Source organism: Aulonocara sp. 'chitande type north' Nkhata Bay, linkage group LG7 (genome assembly GCF_057382095.1).
Source record: "Aulonocara sp. 'chitande type north' Nkhata Bay isolate Kocher_YH1m ecotype deep benthic linkage group LG7, A_spYH_male_GT1.1, whole genome shotgun sequence".
NCBI lineage: Eukaryota > Metazoa > Chordata > Actinopteri > Cichliformes > Cichlidae > Aulonocara > Aulonocara sp. 'chitande type north' Nkhata Bay.
The window spans coordinates 5,323,856-5,340,310 of NC_141350.1; the positions used below are offsets into that span (position 1 = coordinate 5,323,856).

A 16,455-nucleotide genomic window follows, 5' to 3' on the forward strand; every position below is an offset into this window, starting at 1 on the left:
CTTTGTCAAATTGACATTTCACTTAAAAGACAGAAGCTAACTTTATATCTGACTGTTGATGTCTAGCTATGGTCACAGCAAAATCCTTTGTGGCCTTATGTTTACCTAAGTGGGTTTGCATGGTCAGAGATGAGGGTTGTTGAAGGAGGCTGCTGATAAGAGGCCTTCCTTACGAAGGCTGTCTGACGTGATAAAAGTACCAACACAAGTACAAGTGAGGACTATTTGTATCCATTTAATCTTTAGGAAAATGATGACCTCAAGTCAGCAGAACTGTTCAAGATTGTTACAGGATAGACAGTTCAATTTGACAGGATAAAAAGGTGGATTTTTAGACTCCTAGAGGAAGTGAAGGGTTTTAAAGCACAGCTGTTACAGTAAGTCCAGAACTTTGGTTTATTGGGCAAAGATGAATAAAATATTTTCAGTTGGAATGGCAGACATTGTTAATGTTTCATGGGTTGGCTATAATGTTACAGCCAGTACTATATCAAGTTGGAAAACCTATTTCTAGTCTAGTTATTATTCACACTGTTCCTATTTTTATATTGATTTGAAGCAAGTCTGGCTGATCTGGAGAACTGGTTACATGCAACAGAATTATGCTATGAAATTACAAGATGCAATGAATCAAACATTTTTAATGTGCAATGTAAAGGATCTAGAATCAGAATAATTTTGTTGCTTTGCATCTTTTTGCACTGCAGTGATCTTTGCCCCTCATCAACCAATCAACTCAATTCAAGTTGCTAAGCAACTTGAGTTTGGCACTTTGGCATAGCTGCCAAAGCAGAGAGCTATGTCATTGGAAATCTTTTCAGTTTTCAGTAGGGAAATTTAAAATATTTCCTTCTAAAATCACAACAGAGGCTTAATATCACTGTACTGTGTAAAAGTTGTTTCCTGAAGGAAGTGCTGTAAAAACCAAATGCATGAATCTAAGGAGCTTGGAAAGAAAAGCGTCTGGACTTCTTTAAGTTGCTTGAAGACGTTTCACCTCTTATCTGAGAAGCTTTTTCAGTTCTAATGTCAAGTCAAGGTCTTTTCCAAGCTCCTTCGATTACAATGACCTGGATGACTGAGGACCATCATAGACAAATGCATGAATGTTGCTGTGGTGTTTTAATGTAGTTTCAAATATTTAGTTTCAAATGTTTAAAGCAAGACAGCAATCATTTGATTTAGTTCAAATCCATCACTAATTGCATTTTTTCATCTGTAATCTCTTTCTTACACATGTTACCTTCCTATCATTGCTTACAAGCCCAGCCTGACTTTCTGCTATGAATGCTGGCATACCCACAATGCCTTAAAATAAATGTTAATTAGCTGCTTCTGTGAAGACTAGCATACAATTTGCTGGTTAGATTCTATTCAGCACTGTTTGTTTGTAATTGTAGGGATAGTGATTGCTCTCTTTCTGACTTATATTTGGCCCACTATGTATGAATGTGATATGCGCCAAACAAAGAAGTACATCGTACACTGTGAGTCTCTTTAGTAAGAGTGTTGCATATAAACTGTCCGTTCTTTACACTTTTCTCTTGGCCTTTGGTCATGAGTTAAGTGCAATCCCAAGTTGTAATAGTGTAGTTTTTATGTGTTATGCAGTTAACTTTATTGCACTGTGAATTGGTCCCGAGAACAAATACTCTTCCATTGAAACCATGACACATTCTGGGCCACGGTGTCTTACTTCACTTGTGGTTTGCATTGTTTGTACATGTTGTGCATTTCATGATTCTTGTCTTTAAAGCAAAAAAAAAGGGGGCAAGCTAAATTACTCATTCCTTGTGTATTTTTCTTTCAGCTTTTTTTGTATTGGCTGTGCGTGTTTGACCTGATCTCGCCCCCCTCTTTGTCTTTGTCCCTCAAGTGCTGTTAGCTCAGCGATTCTCTTTCAGTTCACTTCTTATTTAGGTTAGATGTACTCAAGTGTTATGGCTTCCTCGTTTGCTAAGCAGCAGGATTTTAAAGGCGCAGATTCCACCACTCCTGACCACCCTGTTTTTTCACTTGTTGCACTACCATTACGTCTATTAACATTGGTGTAATCTGCACAGATACATGCATTTTCTCAGTTTTTTATTGCATGTATTAGGGGTATATGTAGTGCAGTGCTGCTTTGCAAACTGATGCTTGTGTGTGTTTTCGTTTGTAGATTTGTGACTTATCACATGTCCCAGTTGTGTGTGAATAGACAGGTTTTTCAAGAAAAGTGATTCAAAGGGATTTCAAGGGAAAACAAATGTAAGAATGGGAGGTGAAAACACAATTTTTAGCTGTAAATAATGAGAGTGAATGTAAATGTGTAACATCAAATTAAGTTCACTTATGTGGACATTGAACTGTCTGCAGCCATATTCCTGCTATCTTGCCTCACGTCTTCCTGGATTCACATCGTACTGGGGTGTGTGTTTATCTAGTGTAACAGAAGTAGTTCTCCATAAATATGATAGTGTGACTGTGTTCCTTATGTTTTGGTAAACACAATCTCCTTTCCAACAAAATGGGATTGACAGTATCAGCATTGAATCTTTTCTTTTCATTGATCTTTTTTGAGGGGGAAATTTGATCCATAATTGTATTACAAGTCAACTTTAGCTAAAGGTGCAGGCTTGTTCTGACTTATTGAAATAAGGACTGGGAAAGAGTGGGGTGGGGCTCTAACACAGTGGTGTGACCAGGAGGAGCATTAGCGGGAGAGACGTTGGGGGTGAGGCAGGTTTGAGCGTTTGTACTGTGTGAGTTAAAGTGAAACCTTATTCTAACTTTTGCATCTCTGCAGGTGAGACAGGCTGATTCAACAAAAGCTTCTGGATGCAGTGTCTCCTGGGGCTCAGGTGAAAGGTAAGTTGAGCTTTCAGCTGCTGGCCCACTCTTTAATTTCTTAGTAATGAATACACTTAGCTAAATTGGATAGCCATCTGTTTTAGCTTCAGTTAGTCAAATGGTTTGTGTGTGCTGTTAGCATGTTACCGTCCAAGCTTGCATGTGCTTGAGTACTTTAATTGTACTTAAATGTACTTAAATTTGTGAACTGATTTTCTCAGTCCATCACCCTGCTTTCAATATCTGACACCAATGCGAGCACATTTTTACCCAGCGTTGCCAGGAGGGATAACTCACTTTCTGAGCAGAAGTAGGGCACATCTCTTAAGGTGTGAAGCAGACTCTCTGTTTCAGCCAGTTTTTATTACATTTAAGTAGAATATTCCCTGTCTACAGCTATTTGATCAAAGTGTTGGCTAGAGCAGTAAAGTCTGTGTTTGTTCTATGTTTGTGTGCGCTAGAGTTTGTACACCATGTGACTTTAGAAGAAGAGAAACCGTTAGAAGTGAGATCAGCAGGTTACAGGGTGTGTCTGATTCGCTTGGTTCAGAGGGGAATAAGTGAGGTTTCACAAGGACAGCTGGCCTCAGATGGATACTTCTGAGAGATGGGCAAAGCCCTAAAACAGGCAGTTTGCCTGGGGAACATGGTGGTCTCTTATACAGAGGCAGGATGTAATTACTAGTTACTGGCTTTTTTCAGTCTTCTGTATTACACTGTGTATTTTTGTCTCTCCTGGAAGGATAAAAATATCTTTGTACACGTTTGCTGTACAAATTACAGATTTCACTTAGCTCTTTTGCACATCTGTCTAGAAAGGGTGACCGTGGATTTTTATTTACTTAACAAATGTAGCCTTGTTACTGTGAAAAATGTCACTTTGATGTTGTGGGAATAATAATAATAATAACACAGTAATCTTACTTTACTTTTAGTGTGCTGAAATTGTGTTGTCATTATGTAGGTTAGAGGTACTGCTTTGTGTGTCTGTGTAGCCCTAGGGTGGTAGTTATAAAAAGAGGCCAACTCGGTTCAGTACGGAAAAGCTCAGAGATTCAGCCATGCTAAAGTTGTTTACGTTGGCATGTGCTTGGAGCATGTGCTTTAACAGCAAATTACACATTAACCAGACAAATCCGGTACCTAGCAGCTTACTCCATGGCTGAACAGTCAGCGGGAAAATATTTAACTATTTCTCTCACAGATAACACAATTATGATTTGACTTGCGAAATATATGCATTTTTCAAGTCACGCTTTAGTTCAGTATTCATTGTAATACAATAATATGTGAGCCAATCTTTATATTTTGCTTTCAAGGAGCCAGACTTTCTTCTAATTTTTAAAGTGGTCCCATTTGTTCCCATTTCTTTAGCTGATTCAGTGAAAAAATGCCAAAGATGGCACAATTTGACAAGCACAAAAGAGTGTTTTGCAACAGTGAGGTGATTGCCAAAGAGCTATTAGCCAAAAACTAGGCAACACCTGGATTTATGTGTTGTTTGTGTTGTGGGGCATGCTAGGGAAATAATCAAATTGTGTTGCTATATCATGGATATTGTGAAATGGGGCTATCATGTAAAAATGTATCCATGTTATCACAGACATTATGATATACCACAGCCCTACAGTGTGGTGTTGACTTCTTAAGAGAATGGAACAAAAAGCAGCGATTCTTCTTCTTATCCTTCATGAAACTGCAAGGAAGTTTGCCTAAAAGAGTTCAGACTGTGTTGACGAATAAAGATAATCATACCAAATACTGACTGGTTAGAATTGTACCAACTATTTTTGTCTTTGTGACTTGCATAGAATACAGAGTAATCAAACATGAAATTATTAGATGTGATTGGGCCAAGTTACTTAATTAAACTAAAAAAATAAATACTTACTTGGCTCTTTTGCAGTTTAATTGCATGTATTGAGTCCAGTTGCAATTTGGATTTGAAATCTATTAACTGTTCCTGATTAACTCACATGCAGCCACTTTTACACCATAATTTAGTAGAATTAATATTTCCTACTTCTGACAACTATTTTTGTGGATAGTAAATTATCCAAAAACTATATGATTATCATTTTAACACCAGATTGCATCACAATACACACTGGGTAAAGATGTAAAGTGTACAAGGAGAGAAACACAAGAGCTTTTTATGGCATAGAAGTGGAACATGAATGCAATTTTCTCAACATTTCCACTCTGCCACCTCAGCTTTGTTTGTCTCAGTCATTCCACACACGCAGGGCGGTGATCACATTTTTGTTTACTCAAGTGGGGAGAAGGCAGACTGTTGTAATATTCTGTATCCAATATCTCTGTCAGTTCAAATCTAAAGTTAACTATGCTTGAATGATGAAGATGTGTTGTAGGAAAGTCCTGAAATGCCAAATGCTGCACATTTAACCTGTTAGATTTTTCACACAAAAATCTAATCGTCTAAATTTCCAGCCAAATAACAAAAGACCATAACAATTAATGTTTTTCTTTTTTTAAAAATATGGAAATTGTTAACAGTGGGATGAAATCAATATTTAGGCTTTCTTAATGCTTAAAAACAAGCTGCTTTGAGCGACAAATTACTGGATGTAGCATAACATGGTTGATTTAATGTTCTACATTAGTGTTCACAGGCTTAGTGGTTAGAACTGACCTTTCAAAACATGAAGGTCCTGAGATTGATCACCATCCATTGCCGATCCTTTCTATATATAGTTTGCATGTGGGTTTTTTTCTTGTTTGTTTTGTTTTTTCTGTCTCCTGCGTGACTTTCCTTTTATCAGCGAAATTAATTTTTTCAAAGTGCTCTTCAACAAAACCTTGCTAGAGAAGTAGAGTTGGTCCCCTGGTGCCAAACTCATCCTAGTTATTAGGACGGGTTAAATGCATCAAATGAATTTCTCTGCAGGGATCAATAAAACTTAATTTAACTTAGAGTAGGCTTCAGTGTTACACAATGTTTGCCTGGAGTCATTTCATCAAAGAATAGTTATACAATCAGGAGCTGACCTTGCAGTAATTAAAGAACAAATAAAATCCAAATTGGTTGTCAGATAGAATAAATTTAAGGAGAGCTGATAATGGCATCTGCATTGACTACTGTAGAACACCATTCAGAGAAAATAGCACCCGACAGTCTTGTTTAATAAACAAAATAAGACCTAAGTTAATGAGAACAATACTCAGTAAATGTGATGTATATTTATTGTGCTTCTCGTGATTTGAAGAGAGGCCAGAGTATTGGTGACGCGTGGAGCCCTATAAGAACTGCCTACTCGGTATGAAACAGCATAATATGAGCAGAAATGATGCACCACTATGTGCACGCAGTTCAGTTACAGTGCCATTATAAATCTAAGTGGCTGAGGTTCTTGCACATTGGCAAATAAAACAGAAACTGTTTACAAGGCTAAACATAATTAAGGCATGTGTAAAACTATCGAAGTAAAGAGTTTGAAGTATTACTATAAAACATTAGCAAAGACTTGAGGATATGATTAGTACTCCGGCTGTTTGTGTCAGTGAATAGCTGAGAGCTCCTGCCAGCATCGTAAGTGTTCGTTATTGTGGGATTGATGGGGAGACAGAAAGAGGGCAGGTGACAGACGAGAGACGAGAAAACAAAGTGGATGGACGATCTGTGAGAAGTGTTCATCTGTTGATTTCCCCTGAAGTGTTTCAAAGGACAAACCTCCTGACTATAACATGATGCAGTTCTTCTCCAGTTATGTGCATAGTCTTGCTTTTTACTGTCCTTTGTGTCATATGTGGGATTTATATCCGTGACAAACTGGTTAAATGAGGTCTCGTACAGTAAATTGCATTTTTATTTATGGCTGTACAACACTATTTTTTTTTTCTTCTTCTTCTTCCTTTTTTTGGTCTCTCAGTATAATTCAATTAAATACTGGGCAGGATGAACAGAAGTGTAGTCTGCCCTCATTACACTATGTTAATTTAATTCCTCATGTGACGGGACTATCAAGTGACTGTTTGGACAAAGGGAGGAACTTGTAGCAGGTTGACCCAATTACTTCTCATTAAATGCTTTACAAACCACAAGCTGTGGCACTGTCCATTCAGTATGCATATGAGATCACCCAGGGGTCCAGTACAGAGTGAACTGCAAGCAGCATTTTTTTTTGTCCCAGAAAACGAGTTTTGCAGCTTGTAAAAGTTGTTTTGAACTCTGCTTGTTGTTCTCTTTTACTGTTCCTCACTGCTGGAACGAAGAATTAAAGGAGCTCCATGCTGATATGAGGAGGGTAGCAGGTCAGGGACTTTGTAACTCAGTTTTGTGAAGATGATTCCAACAAATTCAGTGTTGATTAATTTAAACAGTGCTCTCATTCAGCATTTGTACTGTTGGAGGTTTAAGAAAAATTGTTTGTTTTTTTTGGTTGCAAGTTTGCTTCTTAGTTTTATCGTAGAGGACAGGGAAGTACATAAAAACTGCTTTGCCTGAAGCTAAAGGAATTATGCAATACCTGAAAGTTGGCTCATAGATGTAAACAAAATCTCTTATTTCATGTGTCCACTACTGTGCAAAAGTCTGAAGCCACCCTTCATTTCTTTATATTTACCTTTGAAGGAGCCATGGAAACATGCTGCCAATGCACTAAAAGCATACTTGGAAAGTGTTCCACTGTGTCTTTTTCTATTAGTAATAAATCAGCCATCTAAGAGCCTGAACTTAACATTAATGAACCAGCACGGGATCATTTTGACAGAAAATGGAGCAAAAGGAAGCTGCTATCCAAAGAAAAGCTTTGGAATATCCTTCAAGAAGTCTGGAGAACCTTTCCTGAAGACAACTTAAAAGAAATGACAGTAAAGCTTGAAGAATAAAGGTGTCAAATATTGACTTTCAAGTCTGTTAGAGTTGCACAAACTCTGTTTTTACCTTATGCACACTATTTCCATTTATGTTTGCACATTTCAATAAATTGCTACATCTTTTTCCCTTTGGCTTGAGACTTTTGCACAGCAGTACATATAGCTTTGCAGTAGCTGTGCTTTAATTTGCTTGTGTTTTTTGCTGTCTAGATTTCCTGTAAACCAGAATGCACTGACCATGTAGATATCTAGCCAGCAACATTGATCAGGCATAAGTGTTTTTAAAGTGAACAGTGTGTAACAGCGCAGGCTCAAAACTTGCATGGAACTCTAACCTTACTGCTTATTTTCCCTGGAGCATTTGCATTTTCTCCTGTTTGTTCATTGATGAAGTCACGTAGCTCTAACACTTCTTTCAGTTATTGTACTGACTATCAGTCGGTTCATCTTTTGGCCATGACATACCAAGCTGGTAAGAAATCAGCAGTTAGGAGAGTAGGAGAAGTAGGAGAGTTTTATCAGGTTGAAAACAGACATTCCAGTGAAAATGGATTATTTATTGCAGAAAGTATGAGACATAATTTGGTGTTTGGAATATTATAATACAGGGAATCTGCAATCAGCTTCTGCCCTCATCTGCTCTCTGGGTTGTTTTTTGCATTACCGTTATCTATCTGACACCTTGTCATCCGTTATCTCTTGACATCTTAAGCCACGCAGCCTCCCTCTCTCTGCTGGCAGGCATCTTTGTTCCAGTCCCTCACACCTCCTGTCTCTCCAGCAGAGAGAGACAGTGTCCCCTGAGGTCCACACTTAGCCAAGCTCATAACCTGTGCTGATTTATCACACAGGTTCATTTAGGCTCAAAAACAAACTCTGCCGTTGTTATAAATAACATATAAAGAAATTAATTAAAGGAAACAAAAATCCGATGCTACTAAAATTAACCACTTTCTCTATGTTACAGCTTGAGCTAAATAGATTCCTATATATAAATATGTGTTGGCATGATTCTGATTGATTACATGCAGTGATAAGAGCAACTTTAGCCAATGCACACATTAAATGAATCCAAAAAAAAGTTAGTGTGCACATTTTTTGGGTGCAAGATAAGAACACTGTTTTGCACAAATTAGCGACTGAGGCTGGCTTATCTTTTTCTTCATTTAATTTTTGAGGTTTCTTACAGCTTATCGTTACCTTTTCGTACAGAAAAGGGTTTGGTGCTATAAAAATGCTGTTCTAAAGCTGCAGGGCATTTAATTCACCACAGCAAGTTGAAGTAGAGCAAAAGACTGTATCTAATTTGTGGTGCAGTAATATTTAATTCAAGATGCAAAGGGATAAGAAAATTGGCTCACACTGACTGCTTTTTCATGGCTTTAGTTCTTTTTTTGGAATAGAAATGCAGAGACTTGGAACTGAACAGAAGGCAAGGACAGATATGATTAGAATGCCACTGACAATAAATTCATTCTCATTTGAACTGCATATTTTGACTTTGTTTTTTTTAGTTTTTTTTATTTTAGTTTTCATTTAACAATGTGAAGAAGGACCTAGGTTATAAGATTGCAGTGGTGGAGGCTTGGCTTCCCATAGCCAGAGTTTAGATTAAATATAGAATACATATGTGTTAATATGTGGGGTCATTTTTTTTTGTCTGTACTTCTTATCCCGTTTATTATCAATAATTATGCACCCATTGCTTTTTTTTACTTGTTTTATCATACTTACTACCACACAGCACACTAAACTTAACTACACTCAAGTGTTTTTGTAGCTTTTAGACCATGGGTGTCAAACATAAGGTCCAGGGGGTGAAATTTTCCTTGCTCAGTCTCTACAATTAAATTCTCTCCCCATGATTGTTCAAACTACATAAAAGGAATTTAGTAATAGATTAAATGACAGGAAAAAATAATCAATTATAAAAATGTATCTTTATTACAATGGGTCAAAACTTTTTAAAAAACCTATTTTCTGCGAATTAACAAAACCTTCATGCTTTATAATTATATTACAGTCAACATTTAAGCCCAAAGAGTTGTGCTGACATATTTCTTTTTTTTCTTTCTTTTTTTAAATACAACAGTTTCTATATTAGGTTGAAAACTGAGATATAAGGTTAAAATTGCACATATTTTTCTTATACAAAACATATCTCAGGGATTAAGCTTACTTACTGATATTGACAGAAAGGAGAATTTCACTGATCTGGACCACTTAAGATCAAAGATGTAAAATGAGTTTGACATCCCTCCTTTAGCAACAAGGTAAAGAACATTCAGCATTGTTTCACTTCACTCATTTCACCCTGCTTTATTAGGAAGGGAGAAAAAACAAAGCATTTGGCCTTTGCATTCCATCTTAAGACATTAGGACAGTTAAAACTGGGGTTGGTCCTGTAGTTTCAAAGTAAAATGCTGTTGACCCATCTTCTTCCCAGACATAGTCTGGCATTGTATCAACCTGAAATGGCTCTTGCTAGCAAAGGCTGGTAAAGTACAGTACAGTATCTCCCCCAAGCAAATCTTCCCAGTGACTGAAAACATCACCCACCAGGTTTTATGTTAGCAGCCCAACTATGCTAGATATGCAGGATTCATTGTTGAACTTTGATGGCTATTCTGAGAGGGGTTTTGGGAAGTTGAGTGTTAACTCGATGAAAGATTCTTTGTCTATTATGACTTAAAAAGATGTTCTCTGTAGCACGGGCCAAGCTAACGTAGCAACACCAGCACAGACAACAAAAGTAGCACATATTACCAGCTCCATATGCACACTGCCATATGGTGACAACACACACAGCTATAACACGTAGGCACAGGTAATACACATAGCATCTGTGGATTACCAATGCAATCTCATGTTGGCAGTGTTGGGGAGTAACGGAATACATGTACCGCCGTTATGTATTTAAAATACAAAATATGAGTAACTGTATTCCGTTACAGTTACCATTTAAAAAGGTGGTATTCAGAATACAGTTACTTTGTTGATATAAAGAGCTTACACGGCGGTATTTTCCTGTTTCATATGTTCGGCTGTGCCCTCTCTATTTTTGGTTTCCACGCCCCAAACAAAACACGCATTAAGACGCTCTAATGCCTGTGTCTCAATCTCGTGGCCCATGTCACCACTACTTGCGGCTTGCATAATGACGTGAAGAAATATTTTTAAAAGTTATTCACAAAAATAATTTAATATGAAGGCAATAGGCAGAGTGTTACATTGCCCTAAAGAATGTAGCTTCATGGGCAGTGTAGTCCGTGCTGCAGGGAGACTGCACTGCCATACCTGTTATGTGTTTGTGAGCGCGAGGGAGGGCGAAAAAGGAGAGTGGAAAAGTACAAGTTGTCACCGACCAGAAGCGGGAGATGGAAGCATGTAAATATAATAATAACCACTGCAGCCAAAAAGACTGTGCCTGATTAGGCAAGTTGTAAGTAAGCTTAAGACTCGATTGTACACTTTTTTCGTGTTTTTCTCCGAAACAATAAGTTCCTTTGGAGCAGCCTTTCAACACAAGTTGACCCAGACAACAAAGTAAAGCTAGTTTTCAGCTACGAGCCCGACATGAACCCGACGTATTAGCCAGAGATCCCTTTACTACGGTTTGGAGCCGCGGACCTGTTTTATATACGGATAGTTTTCTATACGAGATCGCTGCAAAAACTGCAGCCTTACCTAATGTCCACCTACTGTCACTCATTTTATATTAAGATTTAAAAATCTAGTTGCTATTGGTATGGCGAGTAACCTTCAGTAAAAGTAATAATTCACACAGCAATAGTACATTCATGTAGTTGTAAAAAGCATGATAATATATTAAGTAATCCAAAGTATTCAGAATACATTACTCTCATTGAGTAACGTAATGGATTACGTTAGGGCTGCTCAATTAATCGAATTTTAATCACGATTACGATCTGGGCTTTCAATGATCATTAAAAATGACTGAGCCGATTATTAGCCCCTCCCTCATTTATCCGCGACACCTTAAAGGCCGGTCCGTGAAAATATTGTCGGGCATAAACCGGTCCATGGCGCAAAAAAGGTTGGAGACCGCTGATTAAGAGGACCCGAGGGAAGCTCGGAAAGCTAAGCAGAAGTTATTTGGAGAGGAGAGTGACTGCCGTTGGTTGAAAAGAGAGGTAAAAAAAACCTTCAGTGGTGTTGCACACTATTTTATATTATTTTTTAAAGTCATTATTCAATACATTGTTATTGTTAACCCTTTAGCCGGTCAGAGCAGCACGCTCCGTTTTGTGTAACTATTTTTAAATCCCTGTAGAACCTGGACCGTGTAAGCTAGCGCAATAATTTGTTTTGCATATGAAACCAGAGGAGTTGTACTTACATCTTATGCCATCAGCTTGTCCTCGGTCACGGTTTCCTTCCACATAAAGCTTTGCAAAAATTGCATAAAAAGCGTTTGCAGGAACAAAAACATAATATTCCAGAAACACGCTTTGCTGATCCGATCAGCTGTTCCTAACACTTCCCACAATGAAAACGACAGAAACGCAAACTATCGCATGTCCGCCATTTCCTGCCCGAAACCGGAAGTGATGTCATTTTCGTGGAAAATGTAGTTTTTTACTTGTAGGCCTTAAAAGCCTATACTGGTCATGTTTGACTTTTCTGAATAGTTGCTGGGATGCTTAGAACTCGAATTGCACTGCTGGAAATAGTTTATTTTGATGCACCTGCTGTTTTCTTTGCAAATTTGCATCATAGGATTGTTTTTTGTTTTTCCTGCAGTATATAAAAATTGCTGCATCGCCAAAATAAAACTATGAAGACACTCAAAATAAATTTCCTGTTGTTGTAAACTATTTTTTGCAACTTTTTTGTATTTAAAGTTTTGAGGGATAAGCCTCTTAAATTTCTCCAAGTAGAAATATATATGTAAAAAAACAAAAACGATTTTCAATTTTTTTGTAGTTTATTGCACTTTTTTGCAATTAATGTAGTTACTATGGACTTAATGCATACATATTATTAAAATATGGGCTATAACAGTTGTATAGCAACTTGAAATGCTCCCACAAATGGCACTACAACATGTAAAAAAATAATATAAGCTCTGGCGGACTTGGTTCTATAGTAGGTCTTAAAGGGTTAAATAAATATCGTCAAATAATCAAGATCTCAATTTCAGTGAAAATAATCGTGATTATCATTTTTGCCATAATCGAGCAGCCCTAGATTATGTTACAAAATACATTTTGGGGCATGTATTCTGTAATCTGTAGTGGAATACATTTTAAAAGTAACCTTCCCAACACAGCTTGTTGGGCGTAGTTCTCACTTAAGTTATTTGTATTTTTTTTTTTTTTTAATAGGTCACACACAGATATCTTAAAATACATGTGCTAGTTATGATGAGTGAAAGTTCGGTGTTTACAAACAGCAGAAACTAAATGGCACAAGATTGAACAGAAGGATTTGTACATAAGGCGGTAAAACTTGAACGCTACTTAAAGAGGGCTTGAAGTGAACCTTTTTAGCGTCTCTAAAATGCTATGATTGTTTTCGTTCTTTAAAATAAATCTTCATTATCTTTGCACGTGGCTTCTCTCCTAGTCGGCCTTAATCATGTTTGAGTTATTTTGTTAGTGTGTTTGTGTTGTATGTGCTGGGGCACGTACCTTATTGAGGTGTCAATCTGCAGATGTTAATTTTCACATACTTTTTTAGATCCATTAATATGTCAGGTTAGTCTCACCGTCACCAGCAACATCCTTAATCATGCTAAAGCAGCATTGTACATGAGCTTCAAGAGGAGGAACTTCAGAAAAAAGAAAGCAAGGGAGAGCGTGTCAGAACAAGTCAAAGTCAAGACTGCAGCATGTCACAGTCAATTATTGAGGTCGTCTGACAGTTGAAATAGTAAGCTAGGCCCTCTGTTTACATGCACATGTCCATATACGTTTGCATGATTGTTGATGTCCACTTTTTTTTTTTCTCTCCATCAAGGCTGGCCCAAGGCTACTTCTCACACACTGCATCCCCTGGCCTAGATCCAGCATATATGGAGCCAGCTGGCTTGATCTGTCTGCCAGGTCAAATATGGCTCCAGTGTGTGTCTTAGGACCTGCTTTCTTAGTCAGACTTATTCTGTGAAAGCAAAAACAAAAACTGCAATTGTTTTTGTATAATGTCAGTCTGGAGTTTCTGAAAAGAAATAACTGCTAGTTAGTGTTCTCTAGACACCTCGTTTCTTTGAATTATTGTGATGATTATTTTTTAAATGTATTTATTTTTTTAATCAGTCATGTTAAAAACACGTGCATGCACACACATCCACACTAAGCAACAAGAAGACAGGGTTAATTTACTTGTTGTTTTGAAAGGTAGAGGTCGGTAGAGGTTACGTTTTTCTATAGAATAATACGTCTGTGAAAAGAGTGGAAATGTGGAAAGCGATTGTTGGCCTGAGTCTGACTTTTCACACTGAATATGTTTTGGATCTGTAGTTGTTTTGATAAAACCAAAAAAGTGGTTCAATTTCAATTTACAGATAAATCTATTGGGTTAATCTTTCTTAAGTCTCTAAAGTTTGCAGCCATCCCCTTTGTAGGGACTCCTGGTCTTCTTTACTCCTTCATGACAGAAGCCTCTGTTCTAAATTGTGTTTATCATGGTTTGATGTTCTGCTAGTCTAACCTGAAGCACTGGGAACATTTGAAACTCTTTGACTAACTGGCAAATCCTAAGCCCTTCTTAGCAGGCCAGGGAAATAACTTATAATGTTTGATAGCTTTCCCGACCTTAACATAAACTGAAGTGATCGGGAAGAATAATATAAGCACATAAAATACTACCATAGGGTGCAACTGTTCACCTTGCTGCTTAAAATAGGGTAGGGACCACCCCAGTCTTTTATAGACCGAAGTGGACTTTCCCATTTAAGGTAAGATTAGATGGGAAATCTGGTTGGGAGGCATTTTCTCCATTTCAGTTCCTTAAAATATGCCAGCACCCCCACAACACTCAGAATAGAACACTAAACCACACATCCTCCCACAGTTACAAAATTAGACTGTCTCTGTTTGTTTCCTACAGTGACAGAAGACCTGCAGTAGTTCTACCTTTCTCATGTGCTGTTAAACACAATAGCTAAAATTGTTTGTTTAAAGAGTCAGTGTGTAGTTATCAGCAGTTTCTAAGGCACCCTTGTGTTTTGTATTCAGGAAGAAGTTCTAAATGTTCGTGAAGCTTTTGACCATTGACTATATATATATATATATATATTTTAAACATGCTTGATTGATGCTGAAATATCCGGGTCAGCTTGTAGTTGAGGATGGAAATTACAGAGCGCTTTTAAATCTAAGCTTTGCAACATTTAAGGAGTTTTTTGTTTTCTTTAATAACTTTTTCTTCTCACTTTTGTTGAATATGCAGAATGAATTTGGACAAAATGTGACCTTATACCTCACCATCTTTCATGACAGTTTTTAAGCAGTGTTTTTTTTTTCATGTGATGTGGCTGAGGATGAGAAATTATACATGTTCTTTTCAAATAATAGGAATATAAACTTTTTGAGCAGTCCCTAAGCAGGAGTAAAAGAAAAAAAGGTCAATGCATGTTATGTTCGGCTCATACATCTAGGTCATGTGGTCATCCAGTTGTTACAGGAAAATGACGGTTAACATGGCTGGGGGCAGTGAAGGGAGGATGGATAGAGCAATGGAAAGATGGGGGAGTGTATGGACTTAATCTGTGCCATCGTATTAAGAACAGCTGGTTTGATGCTGGCTTTCTGCATTTTGAGGCTCTGGCACATAGCAGGGCCAATGTGTGTTGAGGTGTTGGAATACAATTTAAGATTACTGGAAGTTATATGGACCAAAATAGAAGCTTTGTTTTTAATCTGAACACAGCTAAAAGAACACCATTCCACAGTGTCCTTCATCAGTGGGTCGAACCACTGTTGTATGTGTCTGTGTTGAATTTTGGCTATTTCATTTTATTAATTCCAGAAACATTTTTCCTTCTCTAATAATGTAGCTGCTAGTGTTGTTGACTGGCCACTCTTAAGTTGTGAAATTTAAGGTGTATCTCTGTGTCTGGTGACATGCAGTTCTCAGTGTAGCTGGCATAAGCTGAATCTATCCAAGAAGTATTTGCATTAACTTCTGTTTGTTCTGAGTCACAGGACACTGGAGCCTATCCCAGTTGTCATATTCAAAAGGTATGTTACATCCTGCACACGTCACCAGTCTATGTCAGGGAATGTTTACTCTTTTTTTTAACATGCCGTAAACTAGAGCTTGGACCAGTTGCAATTTTCTTGGCTAAATCTGAGTTCCAGTTTTTTTCCAAAGTGTGACCTACCAATACAGGTTTTTTGCCAGTTCTGGTTTTCTTTCTAAGAATGACAACTGAGTAACTTCCTTAATTGAAGAATAACGTGTTCATAGTAAAAGAAGTTAAACTTTACAATTTCTCTCAAACTGCAAGTAAGTTACAGGATCTCTTGTCACTTAAAAAACAAAGCGTGTGGCTACTGGAAAACCGAGCAGATAATTTCTGAAAATGCATTGTGTGAGCACATTGAGACTTCTATGTGCGATTCATGGTTGTTATATCAGTCGAGCAAATGAATAACATACAGGTTAGAACATGTATACGTCTTCCACTCCCCTGCCTTCCCAGGCGTGATTACTAAAAACAAACAGGCCTCATGTGCTTTCATCTCAACAAGGTAACTGTGGGTCAGACTCTTCTGTTGTTGTTGTTTTCTTTTAATCTGTCCTTCTCTTAGTTTAAGGTTA

At 37.5% G+C, this 16,455-nt stretch overlaps 1 protein-coding gene across 1 annotated transcript in view; it reads left to right on the forward strand.

Annotated features, from left to right (window-relative positions):
- Positions 1-16,455, forward strand: part of osbpl5 (oxysterol binding protein-like 5) — a 46,916-nt gene that overhangs the window by 5,675 nt on the left and 24,786 nt on the right. The window contains exon 2 of the mRNA XM_086298159.1: positions 2,789-2,850. The gene's annotated coding sequence lies outside the window, so the exon portion shown is untranslated. The remainder of the gene's footprint in view (positions 1-2,788; positions 2,851-16,455) is intronic.